Raw genomic sequence first — 12,686 nt, forward strand, 5'->3', positions numbered from 1 at the left:
ACAGAAGACCACATCCTGTATGATTCCATGAGTATGAAATGCCCAGAACAGGCAAGTCCATAGAAACAGAAAGTAGACCAGTGGTTGCCTAGGGCAGGGGGGGTTGGGGAGAACTGGGGAGTGACTGCTAGTGAGTACAAGGTTTCTTTTTTGAGTGATGAACACGTTCTAAAATAGATTATGGTGATGGTTGCACAATTCTGTGAGTATATTAAGAAACCACTGAATTGTGAATTTTATGGCATGTGAATTATATCTCAATAAAGCTTGTTGTCTTAGAAAAGGGGGAGAGGAGGGCTTCCTTGGTGGTGCAGTGGTTAAGAATCCACCTGCCCACGCAGGGGACATGGGTTTGAGCCCTGGTCCGGGAAGATCCCACATGCCGCGAAGCAACTAAGCCCGTGCGCCACAACTACTGAGCCTGCGCTCCAGAGCCCGCGAGCCACAACTACTGAGCCCGTGCGCTATAACTACTGAAGCCCCCGCACCTAGAGCCCGTGCTCCGCAACAAGAGAAGCCACCACAATGAGAAGCCCGCGCACCGCAAGGAAGAGTAGCCCCCGCTCACCGCAACCAGAGAAAGCCCGCGCGCAGCAACGAAGACCCAACTCAGCCAAAAATAAATAATAAATAATTTTTTAAAAAAAAGAAAAAGGGGAGAGGAAACCAGGCGAGGTCACTGTCCAAAATGGGAAGTGGCACCAAGGGAGGCTGGTTCCCCACAGGACTAGGAAAAGCCTTGGGATTCTCAAAAGTGGAGGGCCCCCTCCCCCATGCCTGGAGCAGAGCACATGCTAAGGTCTCAGGGAGGCGAACCAACGCCTCAGGCACCATGGGGTGGGGTGGTCTGCGCCAGCCCACCCACTCAGTGAAAGGGGGTCTGTGTGCTCATCATACAGGGTCTCAAGCCGCCTGGAGCCGAGCATGCAAGGCCTGGACATGTCCCTGACTCCCCATCCCCCAGAGACCATTCCACCCACCCGTGGTCGACACCCAGCTCTCCTGGGCTGGCTTTTCCACCTGCCCAAGCCAAGGCCCCTCACGCAGAAGAGGGGGGGCCACAAACCCACAGGCTGCAACTGTCCCAAAGGACAGGCGGGCTCCGCAAATGAGCCGATCCTACAGGGGAGTCACCCAATGATGTAGGAAAGCCGGTCCTGGCTGAAAGCCCCCAGAAGGAGCAGTGAATTTAGGGCAAAGAAAAGGACTTAAACGACACACAGCACACTTGTACATCGTATCTAAGAGGTGCTCAAGACTGGAAACAGAAACAGCTTCAAAGCAGACTTTGAACAAGTGTGTCTCACAGAGGCCTTGGGGTGGTCAGAATCTTCCGTCTCTCTCTGGCCTCTGAGGTTGGTTTCGGAGTCAAGAGTCTCACAATGTGAAGAAGCCAGCGGTCGGACCCAAAGAGCTCTTCACTGCACCCTCCCAGAGTCTAGGGTGAGCCTGGGGGCCCAGGGAACCTAATGAAAGTATACACACAAATGCTCTCCTAAGAACATTTTCTGGGGAGAAGGTCTGAGATTTTTCAGCGGATTTTCCTTTCTTTTCTTTTCTTTTTTTAAGTTGCAGCATGCGGGATCTTTAGTTGCGGCATGTGAACTCTTTAGTTGCACCATGCGAGATCTAGTTCCCTGACCAGGGATCGAACCCGGGCCCCCTGCATTGGGAGCACGGAGCCTTAGCCACTGGACCACCAGGGAAGCCCCAGCAGATTTTCAAAAGGATTTAAAAATCTGAAAAAGGTTAGAAACCATTGAGTGGTGGATTTCTAGGGCAGGTGGATGATAGATTTTTTTTTCTTCCTTTGGCAAATCTGTATTTTTAACAAACTTTTCATAACTAGCTTGTATTGATTCTGTACAATTAAATCTATATAGTATACACACACACACACTTATAAAACATATAGCACATGTATTAAAAACATGTGCATGCATGATCTAGGAAAATCACAGCCTATGACACCTGGAAGATGTAGACCACCCCAATCTCAAGACCCCCAAGAAATTAATATCTTTTAAAGCTACAAACTCGACTTCCTCTCTTCTCTCCTGATCCCAAACTAGTCACACACACACACACACACACACACACACACACACACACACACACATTCAGGGTGGCAATGGAGATGGGTGCCCCTCATAAGGGTCTCAGCTACTTGGCAGTTTACTCCATTCTCCTGGGTACCCCCTTCCCAGGCTCAGCCCCCAGCCTCCTTCTCCACCCAGCCATGGGCTTACATGTCCTTCTCTCCTGTTGTCATGAAACCCTAGATCTGCAGACAACCTGTAAGCCTTGGGGATGACACAGAACTCTGAACGTCTCATTCCATCAGCCATCACATGGTCCGTCTCTCCTTGGCAGGTGGCCCCGTGCCTCCTCCTTCCACTCCCAGGTCTCCAGGCTGCTCCTGCCCTGGGAGCCTCTGGGATAAGTTCAGAACAACAGCCTCTTCATCAGTCATCAGGCCCGTCTTTGGGGTTACAGCAAGCAGCTCCCATCACTGAGCGTCTACCACAATCAGGCACATTTTAGGTGCCTTATGTCCATTTTCGAATTTAATGATCACAAGTAGCCCTGAAGGCAGACCCTCTGTTTCACAAAGGATGAGGGTGGGGCTCAAGGAGGTTACACTGCACAGCTAGTGATGGGAGAGGCAGATGTGAACCAGGTTGACCCCAGAGCCCTGCTCTTACCAGTGTACCACACTGCCTTTCCTGGGTCAGTGCAAAGGAACCAGACTGGGGCCACTTGGTCAAGAAGACACCCGAGTCCCGATGCCCTGATTGTGTCACCCATTAGCTTGAGGACCCTTAGGTGGACTTCCCACAAAAGTTTCAAGAGTTGGGGAAAGGAAGCAGTTGAGATTTCAGAGGCCAGGCCCTGCTTCCTCTGTACAGAGGGGGGAGAATGGGCGCCACCTGGGCAGGCTGGGGCCAAGCTGGGTACCGGAAGCTGCATCCTCCTGGCACTTCTCTGTAGAGGAACAGATCCCAGGAAGACACTCCACCAGACAAAGGACCAGCAAGAAGAGAAAGGTTGCCCGGACCCCAGCTCCTCTGCACAGCCAATGGACTCCCAGAGGCCTCAGCCCTCCTCCCACCTGGGATCCAGATTCCCCTGCCCCAAATAAATGCTTCCTCCTGGGAAATAGGTGGCCACATTTGTAGACAGTACAGGACAGGGGTTAGGAACAGGCTCTGCCACTTCCTAGGGCAATACCCAGGAAGTGCCTAGGTAATACCTAGGCACTTCCTGGGTCATACCTACGGAAGTTACTAAACCTTTCTGTGCCTCAGTTTCCCCTTCTGTAAAACAGAGATCGCAATAGTGCTTAAAAGAATAAATTAGTATTTTCAAAGTGCCCAGAACACTGCCTAGCAGAGTGGGGGGCTACAGAAGTGTCTGTGTTGTTATTATTATTAGACAAAGACAGAGCAAGTTAGAGCAATGAAGGTGGCAATTCAGAGCTGGCCAATAGCAAGGTTCATTAGTACAAATGCTGCTGATTGGATCTGCAGAAAAAGAAACTGGTGTGAAAGGCCTCCCTTCTAGAGCTTGCTGTGCTCGTCTCAGAGTGAGGGGCTGGTGTCGTTGAGATGGGAGTTCTAAGTCAAACCCCGCCCCTCGCCCAGGCTCTGTGATTCCAACGTCTTACCTGACCTCTCCCTAGCAGAATCAGGGGAACCATGCTCTGCATTTGCTCTTGAAGACATCCTGACCACTCATGCTGACCACTCGGGGTGCCAGGCTGCCAGGTCCTGGTCTCTGCAAGAGCTGGCTGTGATTGTGCCCAGATATACCCATGCCAGCTGTTCACCTTTGTAATGACACAACGTGGTAAGTGGATAAGTGGATGAAATCCGGGTGTGTAAAAAGAAAGAGTTGTTTCCATGAAGACGGAACTGACTGCTTTAGAAATAATAAAGACAAGTCACTAAAACAAAAGTTTCCGTTGAATGAGACTGAGCAAAGCAACTGTAAAAGATAGCGGAGAGGGACTTCCCTGGTGGTCCAGTGGTTAAGACTCCACACTCCCAATACAGGGGGCCCAGGTTCGATCCCTGGTCAGAGAGCTAGATCCCGTGTGCCGCAACTAAGACCCGGTGCAGACAAATAAATAAATAAATATTAAAAAAAGGAGAGAGAGATAGGGGAGAAGAATAAAAATTGACAAGGTCGATACGCCTTACGTAAGAATGATGAACCGATCAAACAAAAGCTCTTGGCCTTACATCAGTACATCAACGTACATCGATGTTTTAAGTTAAAATAAAATGCTTAGATTCGAGGTGTAGCATGTTAATTAGGTACGTAAACCAAAGTTGCAGTTACTCAACCAATGAATCACGTAGGATAAAAGGGCTCTTATGAAGCTAGACGTTTCTTGTCACAGTTGCGTCTAATCTAATCGCTATTTTGCCTTAATCTATGTTTTTCAAGCTATAGTTGAAGGCACTGGGCTGGGAGTAGCGGAAGCTGCAGGAAAAACATAAACATCTTCCCAGAGCATCCATCTGACTCAAGTAAGGGAGAAATAGTCCTCATAGCAAAACAAACATGGATTATCATGGAATAGAATGTAAAATTAATGTTCGTGTTAAAAATAAAACTTGAAGCTTCAAAGCAAGGTCACAGTTGGGGTGGGTTGCTGCAGGCTAGGGTTGGAATCCCATCTCCTCTGGCAGGAAGAGCGGGTGGGAAAGTTGGAGAAGCACAGTCCGTGAGGGTCAAGGTCACTGCCAGCTGCCCAGCCATCTCCCAACCACTTTCCCACAAACCTGCAGCACAAGGGCTTCTGGGACAGCTGCCTCCAGAGCAGCTTGCCCGCTTGGGCACCCCCATCTCGCTGCTGCAGCTTGCAGGTGACAGGGCCAAGCCAGAGCCCACTGCCATGGCCAAGGCCACTTGATGGCAGACCTCACTAGAAGACCTCACCTCCACCCTCCTCAGCCCCTGTCCTCCAAGTTCCTTCAGACCTTGAAGGGTTAGAAAAAGCTGAAAAAACTAAACCTTCTGGTTTTGGCACATCTGAGAGGAACAGGCTGATAACAAAGGACAAAGCGATTCCAACCTTTATCTGTAAAATGGCGGTATTTATTAATACACAACCTGTGCATTCCAAAAAGATCATTCATGGGAGGGTCAAATAAGATAGTGGTTGAATAAACCTTAGCGTGCAAGCAAACCTCAATGACTTATGACAAAGATACCTGTCATTTAAAATCCATTCACTCCTACAGCGTGGGCTGCAAAGATTCATTCATCCACTGGCAAAAACAGCAACTTTTGGATGCCCATTACCAAGTACAGGTTTTTCCTTATTTCTAATCCTCACGACAATCCAGTAAAAGAGCTACTGTTATCCCAATTTTCAGGTGAAAACCTGGAGGCTCAGAGAGGTTAAGCAACTCGTCCAGGTCACTATGTGTTAGGGGTCAAAGCCAAGATCTGAACTTCTGTCCAATTTTAAAGCTCGGCTTTTTTTTTTTTTTTTTTTAATTGGCTGAGTGGCACTTGGGACCTTAGTTCCCTGACCAGGGATCGAACCCGTGCCCCCTGAGTCTTACACTGGACCGCCAGGGAAGTCCCAAAGTTCTTGCTTCAGACTCGAACATAAGGCTTCCTTTCTACCCATTCTCAAAACACTGTGCCTCCCACTGTGCTTCCTGCTGGAAATATGAAGCCACACACATCTTACGAAGCTGCCACATATTAGATGTGCTGCTGCACTTAATTTAGAAATAGACCACGCTTCATCACTGGTTTCCCAATGACAGTAGATGACCTGTAGTATTCAAATATTCATCACACCACACAATAGGGAAAAAAGATTCATGACCCAGTGAGCCGGCTTTTGGACCCAAGAGCCATCAGAAACAGGAGGTGTGGTTTTGCTCACCTTTTCATTGGCTCTGAACATGAGAAATGTTTTTTAATGGACTTTTTTGAGAGGGACAGATAAAGGGGAAAGTTAGGGGTTTTCTTGTGTTTTTTCCCCTTTGAAGAAATTTCTCACGAAGCTGTTTATTTGAGACCAAGACCCTGGTTTTATTAACTTCCTCCTCAGACACAGATCAGCAGCAAAGAGGAAAATGCATGCATTAAAATGGATAAATAATCTGTGTGCTGGACTTACATCCCCCCTCACCTGAGGCTACCTGATGCCCACTTGAGAGGAGCATGGAGGCCTCTTTACTCCAAGGGGCTGCAAAAGCCTGCTTCATGGGCAGCAACCCAAGCTGGTGCCAAAGCCCCCAGAGTCCCACACCTGAAACACCTGCCTCAGTTTCCCAAACTGCATGAAGGGGCATCAGGATGTGGATGCAGAACAGTCACCAAGATGAATTCTGGACTCCACCATTTGTAAGCCTTTACCCCCACTTCCACGCTATGGAGGCAACAGTACCGTAGAGCACAGGGTCCTGCAGCCCCTCACAGCCCTGCCTTTCAGCGAGGTTAAGCATCACCTGGCATCGGTTCATGTATTTGCCCCAGGGAGGCTCACACCCAAATGCAGCCAGCCAGACAGCCAGCGAAAGGATCCATTTCGACAGAGAGGGGCTGTCAGCTTCCTCCTAGGATCGGCTACCTTTACAGCAGAAAAATGGATCCCTTTGGCTTAAATGTAAACCGTCTCTCCTTGCAGAAACAAGGTGAATCGTGAGAGTGAATGGAGACTTGTTAAAATAATGATAATAACGAAAACAGCTAGTGTTTACTGAGTATCAGCTATGTGCTAGGTGATGTTCATTATCTAGTTTATCTCACTTAATCCTTAACACAACCCTAAGAATAGGTCCCTTTAGCTTCACTTTATAGAAGAGGAAACCGAGGATCAGAGAAGGTAAGTAACCTACTCAAGGTCACACAGCAGGGTTGTGGAGAAACTACAGTTTAAATTCCAGAGTTCCATCCAATTCCAGAGTTTAAGGGTTTAACTACTGTATTACACTGCAGCAAACCTCATGCTGTACATACAGCTAGCAACCAAAAAGAAAGCTATTTAGTCTCATTGCAAAAACAAACAAACAAAAAAAGAGAAAGAAAACAAAGCATATGTAAGATGACTAACTTTTAGGCCTATTAGTAAAACATTTTTTTCCAATATTATTTTAAATGCCAGCAAGAGTGTCATGAAACTATTATATATCACTGGGATAAACTGGTCCTATCTTTCTTGGAAAAACATTTAGCTTCAGGAGCCATAAAAATGGTCAATGCCTTTAATGTGATAATTTGTGAAAATGGTCAATGCCTTTAATGTGATAATTCGTGAAAACGCAGATACCTAAAAATATCCGTTACAGTATTTCAAAAGTGCGGTGTGTGTGTGTGTGTGTGTGTCTGGAAGCAACATAAATGTCCCACAATGGAGGGTGACCAAGAAAATGATGGTGTCCCTGCATTAGGACACTTATACTGTCAATAAAAGGATGGCCAGGTGATGAAGCAATGTGGAAAAATGCTAATGTGCCCATGTTAAGTGAAAAAGCAAGTTACAAAAGCACATGCTTTGCCCCTCAAAAAATTAAGTATAGGATTACCATATGAGCCAGCAATTACACTTCTGGTTATATATGCAAAAGAATTCAAAGCAAGGACCCAAACAGATATCTGTATATCCACGTTCAAAGTGGCATTATTCACGATAACCCCACAGTGGAAGCAACCCAAGTGTTCACTGATAGATGACTGGATAAGCAAAATGTGGTCCATCCATACAATGGAATATTATTCAGCCCTAAAAAAGAAGGGGATCCTGACACATGCTGCAACGTGGATGAATCTAGAGGCTATTATGCCAAGTGAAATAAGCCAGTCACAAAAGGACAAATACTGTGCAATTCCACTTAGATACCAAGAGTAGTCAAATTCAGAGACAGGAGGTTGAATGGTGGTTTCCAGGGGCTGGGTGGAAAGGGGTATAGGGAATTAGGGTTTAAGGGGTAAAGAGTTTCAATTTTGCAAGACAAGAGAATTCTGGAGATGGATGGTAGTGATGGTTCATAACAAGGTGAATGTATGTCAAAATAGTAAATTTTATATATATTTTACCACAATTGAAACATAAAAATTAAGATAAAAAAGCACATGCCTACTAATCACAATTAAAAATGCACATTTTAAAAAAGGAAAAGATACCCAAATTGGCAGTGGCTACGTTGGGATAGTGGGAAAATAATAAATCACTTACAGATCACCTTCTACACACCAGCTCCTTTACAGACGTTATGTGTTTCACTGTGTGCCTGGCACTTTACCCATGAATATATGAAATCTTTAAGACTGGCGGTAATATTGCTATTTCAATGTTAACAACTGGGGATTCTGAGGCTTGCGATTTCCCCCAAAGAGAGTGAAACAGAAGCGAACTGAAATACCACTTTAGAAACAGCCACACCCATCACTCCCAACACTCTCCCTCTTGGCTCAGAAAGTAGGTGGGCTTGGAAAGCACCCATTTCTAGGAGAAGCTCAGAGAGCCTTCTCTGAATGGGTGAGGTCACCACTTCTGGGGCGGGAGTGGAGGGTTCTCCTACACAGCAAGCTGGTGCAGCGCCAACCTCAGGCCCCAGGGACTGGGCCGACCCGCAGGGAGGGGAGAGTGGGCCATATTTTGGAATGACCCAAAGAGAGTCAGTGTTTGTCTGCAAGGAGAGAGTGAGGAGGGAGGTTCCCGGGCTTTTAAATTTTTTTTTTTTTCCATCTTGAAATTGGCAGCATTTCTGATATGATTGCAGGGGATTTCCACCAACCAAATAGAAAATTCAGTTTTAGCATTAACTGTAAGGAGAGAGGAGTTCTGCAACCTTTGTCATTTTTGAAACGCTGGCAGTGGCACCAAGACGAGAATGTTTTCCTCCCTCTCAAATCAGTCAGGCTCCAGCCATCCTTGGCTGGCGGTTAATTACCACACGCGTCTCACTCCCAGACAGCAGGGCACTGACATTCCCTGACCCGCCCAGAGCGCTGCCCTCCCGACCTGCCCCTCCAACAGCTTGGCTGGGAAACGTGTTGGCCCCCTGGAGAGTGGCTGAAAGAGCTCTTCTGAGGCCCCACGGTAAGGAAACATTTGATGGGGCCCCAAGCCCCACGGTCAGACCCACAGAAGCAGCTGGAGGGAGGAAACTGCTCTCTAAACAAAAATGGTTTTGAAAAATAAGCCAGCCAAAGGGGAATTGCTTCATAAGTTGCACATTCACTTCTCCCTTTAACTGTGCAATTGAAGAAAAACAAGGTGAAGCAGGAACTAACCCCTCACATCCCCCCATTCACCCCCACCCCCACCACCACTATCTCCCTTTACCAGGCACAAAGGCTAACTGGGTCTGAGGCTGGTCTCTATTTGTGGATTGTCTGTGCCGTGTAAGCTCCCCCGGGGGCTGGTACCCGCCCTGCCTGCCTGCCTTGTTGTTAGCACAACCCCTTGGCCCGCCCCCCGCCCCCCCCCCACCCCGGGGGATCACGGTAAACACTTGCTAAACGTAATAAAGCAAGAGAAGGGATGGAGCCCGCAGCATCATGCAAAGATATGCTTTATGTGCCCTCCCCGGGCATGGACCGAGGCTGCAGAAATGCAGCTTATCCCGCTGGGAAAGGGCATCGGCATGGCCGGCAGGGCCTCTGGCGCAGTTGCCCTAATTCCAGAAACAGCTATATTCGCAGAGTGGCCAGCGTTGTTTCCAAACATGGGTGGAGAAGGTGAGGGGAGTAGAGCTCAGAAGGAGGTAATCTTGGCTGTCTTTAGAGCTGGCAACTGCCGACTAGGTGTTGAGAGCACACCCCATCCTCCCACCCAATCCCCACACTCCAGGGTGTCTTCCATTACTTTGGTGAAAGCACCAAAAGAGAATCAACCTCAACATGTGCTAGGCAGTGCTCTCATGAGCCAGGATGGACAGAATCTCAAAGTCAAGAAATCAAGCCACAGCAGGGCATGGAAAGGCTAAAGGGTTGGCAATTTCTGCTCTAGAGAGAGCAGAAGAGAAAGCTCTGTTCCTGTCTCCTTGTGTTTGGTGACAGCCTGCTAAATCAGAAGAATCTTCGTCCCCACTTGTCACATCAATCAAACCGGGTGGGCAACGGTAGTAGGGTTTTACAGGAGAGTATCAGGTGGCTCTGAAAGGACACCCCGAGTCCCCCGTCCCCACAACAAGAGAACTACTAGCAAACATTCTCCTTCATCTGCAAGCAGCTACACCATCAGATGATTAAACGCTTTGGCATCTGAAGGAACCGGGATTCTGGATCAGCTAATTGTAAACGTGTGGGTCGGGAAGTTATTTAACTTTTCTGAGCCTTCGTTTCCTCCGGTGAAAATGGAGACATCGTTCAGCTCCTATGGTTAACCGAAAACCATCTGTAAAAACGGTCAGTTCTTTGGAGGGGAAGAGTCCCCTGTGGTACCATTCACTTGACAAGAACACCAAGGCACTGTCAGTCACTCCAGGGATGCGCACCCCTTCGGGAAGTGCTCGGTGGGATTAGTCCTCGGTTTCAAAGTCCCTTTGGAGCAGTGAACCTTTCGCTCCGAGATTCCTGGGGAAGGAACCCGCTCCCGGCCCCAAGGCACAACCGCTCCGCACACACACGTGACCGTGCAGGACATTTCTCAGGGTGGCGTCCACTGGGGCTCTGCAGGAGCCCGCGGGAAGAAGCCCCACTTGATGGTACGGTGGGGTTCGAGACCCCACAGGTCCCTCCTTCCAGGGGACACCTGAACGAAGTGAAAGCCGCTCAATCATCCGAGGGCGCCAAAGCGCTCCATCTGCAAACTGGGGGGCTCCCAAGGGTGCTGCGCGAGAACCTGGTACATGGGCCGCCCCAGGCCGCCCCCCACTCCGACCCCGGAAATCCCATCCCCACCCGCTTCCCCTCCGGGAGCGCGCTTTTCGGGGCCTCCTATCAGTCCTCTCCTGGCCCCCTGGACCTCCATCTCCCCACCGGAGCAGGGAGCAGACGGCAAAGCAGTGCCCCCCATCCTGGTCCCCAAGAAAGTTCTCCCTGTTCCCCTCTCCTCGATCTCAAAGAAAGGGGTGCAGAAGGCGAAGCCTAAATAAAAACAGGAAACGCGATTAAAAAAAAAAGAAGAAGCCTCATTCAGGCTGAATTACGGGTAAGAGTATTTAAAAGAAGAAAGAAAAAAAAGAGTCCGGAAATGCAAAGCTGAAGGCGGTTTTGCCGCCGTAACCCGGGCCCAGCCGCAGATCCGGGGGCTGATCTCCGCCGCGCGGCTCTAGTAAACACGCGGTGAGCGGCGCCCGCGGCCGGAGCCCGGCCGGGGCGGGCCGGAGAGGGACCGGCCGCGCGTCCACGCGCCCGGCAACGTCCTCCCCGGCCGCTCTCCAGCCCAGGGCCCCGCTCACCAGAGCTGGGGAGGGCGCGCCGGGCCAGGGCGCCGGGGACGTGTGCGCACCCCACTCCCCACCGCTCGACGGGAGCAGGGGGGCGGCACCACCGTTAAGGAGAGTACCCTGCACCCCGCGGCGCGGCCGGGGCGCCCTGGGGTCCCGCTCGCCAGCGCCCGGGACAGGGCGCACGCGGCTGAGCGCTGTCCGTCTCCCCGCGCCTCGGCGGGTGCACGCGAGGCCGCACCGCCGCTGGGAGCGCAGCCCGTACCCCCGCCGCCGGGCCCGGGAGCTCCCCCGTCCCGCTCTGCGGGGCAAGCAGTCCAGGCGCAGGGGAGCTGGGCGCACTCCTCTCGGCGGACGCTCAGGGGGCGGCCCCGACCCCGCGCACAGCCTTGGCCCAGGTCCCGGGCTCGCTGGACGCGGGCGGGCGCACAGAGCCGGGCGCACGGGCTGTACGCGCCGGGAGAAGTCCGCAAGCCGGTCCCGCGGCTCCCCGGGGTCCCCCGATGTCCCCGGCCCCGGTCCTCTCCCCCACCTCGCAGACGCAGCCAGAGGCGAGCGCTTACCGGTCCCGGCGCGGCTGGCAGGGGCTGGGGCGGCTCGGGCCGGCGGCCGCTGGGAGCGACGGCGCTGGGCGCGAGTGAGCCTCGAGGGAGGGAGGCGGGGCGCGGTACGGGCGCCCCGCCTGCTGACAGCCCGCACACTCCACTTCCCACTTTGTTTCCTTTTTACTTGCAACAGGAAAAACAACAGGTCCTCCCGCCGCTTCTCCTGCCGCTGCGCCCTCCCCTCCCGCCCCCCAAGTCCCCACCCCGTCTGCGGGTGGAGGGGCATCATTCCAGGGCCTCTGGAAGCTGCACCTTGACCTTCTTCAAGACAAGTTTATATGTATTTATATATAAAAGAAAACAACCAAATAAAGGTCCTAAGAACCCATAAGAGCCCCACGCCTTCCACATTCACACACTAAAGAATTTCAACAGTGGCAGGAGAAAAGCTGGAGGCAGCCAGGAGCGCCCCCAAAGCCAAGTGCAGGGAACTGGGCAGGAGGGAGGGTAAGTGGGGCGGGGCTTGGAGCTCAAAGTCCCACTCCGCTCAGCCCTGGAGGGAAACGGTGGCCTCCAGGCTTTGATGGGTAGAGAGCATGGGGGTTGGGGGTCAACGCCCGCCCCCCCCACGCCCCGCCCCTCCCCGCCCCCCCCACGCCCCGCCCCTCCCCGCCCCAGATTACAGTAGTGGCTTCAGAGCCTTCTAGGATGTGATGGGGGATGAGCCAGTCAATAGCTTAATCAAATGACTTAAAGGACCCTCCCCAACCCAGCC

General features: G+C 51.1%; 1 protein-coding gene across 2 annotated transcripts in view; it reads right to left on the reverse strand.

Moving 5' to 3' along the window:
• The window catches only part of PIK3CD (phosphatidylinositol-4,5-bisphosphate 3-kinase catalytic subunit delta), a 50,601-nt gene extending 38,514 nt beyond the window's left edge, over positions 1 to 12,087 (reverse strand). The window contains exon 1 of one of the 2 annotated variants that reach the window (XM_082461081.1): positions 11,930 to 12,087. The gene's annotated coding sequence lies outside the window, so the exon portion shown is untranslated. The remainder of the gene's footprint in view (positions 1 to 11,929) is intronic. The other variant, XM_082461080.1, reaches the window with a different exon arrangement.
• Between the last annotated feature and the right edge of the window lie 599 nt (positions 12,088 to 12,686).

This window comes from Balaenoptera physalus, assembly GCF_965194825.1.
Source record: "Balaenoptera physalus genome assembly, chromosome: 1".
Lineage (NCBI taxonomy): Eukaryota > Metazoa > Chordata > Mammalia > Artiodactyla > Balaenopteridae > Balaenoptera > Balaenoptera physalus.